Consider the following 3,740-nt stretch of genomic DNA (forward strand, 5'->3'; position numbering starts at 1 on the left):
GTCCCCACCTCCATACCTTCCCCCTTCATGCCCTTCTTTTTCTTTTTTCTCTTCCCGGGTGGGGGTCGAGCCGCCCCCCCCCGTTGCGCCGTTCCGCGCCTGGAGGGAGGGAGCCTTCCCCTGGGGAAGGGTTCCTTCCCGGATATCTTTAGCCACCTCCTCCCGACATTGCTTCCCGATCCTCTCTTCTTCGGGAGTCGGGAGGAGGGGCAGGGCAGACCCGGCGCCTCCCACCATCGTCACCTCCTCATCGCTGGAGGAGGGTGACTGTTCGAGCCGGATCACCCTCCTCTTCTTTTTTCTTTTAAGGGGCTGGGTGGTGAGCAGGGATTGCCCCCCGGCCTCCTCCGTCCTTTTCCTTTTTCGATCGGCGGACGAGTCCCGGGAGTTGTGTCCCGTCCGCCGATCTGCCTCCGTGTTCTGAGCCGCGGGCCCGTCGATCTCCATCGGAGAGACCGCCGTTGGCCCGCTGGAGGGGCCGGATGCTCGGGCCCCATTCTGTGCTTTACTGAGGCGGTCGACCTCGAGCCGAAGCAGAGCGCCCTCGATCCGAAGGCGCTCCATCTCGGCCGAGGCCGCCTCCTGCTCCTTTCTGGCAGCCTCGCTCTGCTCAGAGCCACCGATTATCTCGGTCCTCTGAGCTAGAGCGAGGCTGCATGCGGCCAGTGTGGCCGTGGCATCCCAGAGGGCCCCCCTATACGGTCCCTTTAGGTTTTTTGACCGCTCCGCGACCTTTTTCACCTCGTCGATGGCCTTTATGGCCATCGACGAGACTCCAGCGGTCTGTTTAAACCGCAGGTCGCGGAGGATCCTCCCCTCCTCCTCTAGCGTTTGGAGGGCCCTTTTCGACTGCGGGCGGATATTATGGTCCTTGACCACCTCCACGCCCGCAATCGCGTCGCGCTCCTCCTTATCCCTCTTCCTGTATTCGAGTGCGGCCGCCGTGTGGTCCCCCGGCTGGGAGCGCACGACGGGCCGCCCCCGTCCATCCTTCTTAGCAAACCTTATGGTGTTCTCGGGGGAGGCCGACCGCGAACTAACATCGCCGTCGCCGCTCCCCGCGCCAAGGCTGCCATCCCTATTGCTGCGGGGGCGCGACGAGGCCGACGACGACCTCGTGCGACACCTCGCTCTCTCGCTGGGGCGTTCCCTCGCCCCATTACCATCAGTGCGGCCATGGTTGGCCGCCTCCCTCCCGGCCGAGCTGATGGACGGCTCGGCATTGGGCGTGTCTCGCCCATCGGAGAGCGAGGCATATGCCTCGATCTCCTCTTCCTCTCCTCCTACTACTTCTGTTTGTGTGGTTGTATTCATATCTTTGGTTGCCCGCCCCTTCTCACCCGAGGGCTTACGGAGCAGGCCATGAATGCTGGAGGAAGTATTAACCCCCCAGGCGGAGCCCCACGCCTGGGTTCGGGCTTGATACACCCGGGGTGCGCCAGGTGCCCCGGGGTGGACCGCTCGCGACCGGCTAACCCGCCGGCCACTCATCCTCTCGCCGCGGCTCCCAAGCTTAGGATTGGGGGGGGTTTTTTATAAAGGTCCCCTTCCTCGTGGCCCAGGCGTTTAAGCCAAGGCCCTCGTTCCCCCAGAGGTTCGTCATAGACATGACATAACGACCCCCGGGGGTTTACGATATAGACAGGTCCGACAATTGCCGGGCCTGCGCTGTAGGGGTCCTGGCAAATACCACGCAGACCCCTAACTCTCCCCGTGCGCAGCTGCCCACACGGGGGGGCCCTCACTGCCGGTCACGTCGCGTGCGATCGTGACCAGGAGGAGTCGCAGGGTTGCCGGGGTGCGGCACCTCTCCACTGAATGTGGGGAGGGCCAATGTACCGGTCCCTGCGACCCCCCCTCCCGTACCGCCGACCCGAAGTAACCTCCGGGGAAATCCGGCGGGAAGGTCGTCCCAGGGTGCGCGACCCAGGCCTCGGAATATGTCCAAGCGGCCCGCGCACCCCTCCACCCCCCGGGTTGTCGGAGGCTTCCGACGTGCCATCCCGGGTGTGCGTTCCTCTCCCCACCCTACCCGAGCCGGGGCCCGAGTAGGGGCGGATCGAGGGTGTCCCGCACTATCAGCTGCCAGTCCGGCGTGCAATGCCTACTCGTGTGGGACCTTCTCCTGTTACCCCGAGACGAGAACTACCCGTCCCGGGGCGGAGGTCCCCCCAACCCCGTCCCCAAGACTGGTGGTGGAGCAAGCCCCACCTAACGGCCCCAGCCAGCCGGGCGATTGGAATCAGGGCCGCCTACCCCTACCGGCGATTGGGCCCATCGGCCCTGAGGGAGTCGCCGGGCTCCCCTGCAGTGGAGGGATTTACGTCCCTCTCTAGCAACCGCGGGGCTGCAGCCCACCGCGGTCCGGTTTTCTGTGGGGGTTTTCCTTCCCCGTTGCCGCCGTTCGCCAGCGATCCTCAGGTAGGGGCCTCCCTTTCGGCCGAAACCGAAAGGTACTGCCGCCGAGCCTTCACCGGATCGCCGGTACCCCTCCACCACGGTAAGGTGGCGGCATGGAGGGGAAAAGAAGTGCACGCCTTTTGCGCTCTTCTCCCACCCGTGGTTCTAGGCACCGGCACCCCCAGCGGTACGCTTCATCGATAGCTCAGGTAACACCCCTTGGTGGAACCTTCATCGCAGCGGGGCCTAAGTGCACAGCGGCCTTAGCCTAACGGATCAGGGGGCGTGGACCCCCAGCGTTGCCATAGCGGATCACCGGCGCGCCCCCCGTTGCCGACTATCACCGGCCACCGTGCACCCGGATATCCCGTTCTCCGAATGAATCACTGAGAAGTGTGATTCGAGTGCCTTTTCCCACGGGTGTTGCGGGAGAGGTTGCCAGAGGGCGCGATCGCAACCGCACCCACACGCAACCAACCCGCCCCTCTTTGATACTAGCTTTGCCGCTCCCCCAGCCGGGACTACATCCCGGACTTACGGGACAGCGACGCGGCCAGTCCCTCGCATTGGGGTTTCCCACTGGGACACCGATCAAGACAGCGGCCACGCCGGGCCGCAGCACGCACCGGGGGGCGTACCCGCCCGGGCGCCACAACCCAGCGAACCCGACAACCCAGCCAGCACCCAGAAAGGACCCCTGATAGAGGATGAGGCTCCTGTGCCTCATTCCCCCCTCTGAGAGAGCACGCTCACTCAGCGGGTAAGCTCCACGCCCCCCCTGAACCCGGGGCATGCCCCGGGCGCAGAGTGACGATAGGCTATCACACAGAGACACACCCACACACATACACATACCCTGAGCCATCGGCCACCCTCCGGCCTCCAGCCCGTGTGCCTTCGCCCTGTGCACTCCACCCCAGAAGACTGCCCAGGCGGTAACACCCCTTCCCCCCTTATCCCAAATTGCAGGTGTTGGTGGCTGTCTCCACGGCCGAGACACCACCTCGTGGTCTCCGTCCCCCCTCATGACGCCCGGGCTGGGACTGTGCAGCATCCGACAGGGGACTTCGCAGACTCCGCCGTGTCCGAAACCACCGAGTTCCAGCCACCCGTCCCGGACGGACTTTTGTCCGTCCGACTCACAGCAGTGTCGTAGGCTCGGCTGGGCAAGGCCGAGGACACCCATATGGGAGACCCCAGCACGCCCTACTTCATTGCCCCGACCCACCGCCGCGAGGCGCCGTAGGCTTAGCTGGGCAAGACCGAGGTCGCTCGTAGCGGAGCCTCTAGCAAGCCCTACCTCATTGCCCCGACGTGGCTCCCCCAGGGGGGACGCCTTG

This window comes from Odontomachus brunneus, unplaced genomic scaffold, assembly GCF_010583005.1.
Source record: "Odontomachus brunneus isolate Ranch 3 - 2012 unplaced genomic scaffold, Obru_v1 Obru_scaffold_270, whole genome shotgun sequence".
Classification (NCBI taxonomy): domain Eukaryota; kingdom Metazoa; phylum Arthropoda; class Insecta; order Hymenoptera; family Formicidae; genus Odontomachus; species Odontomachus brunneus.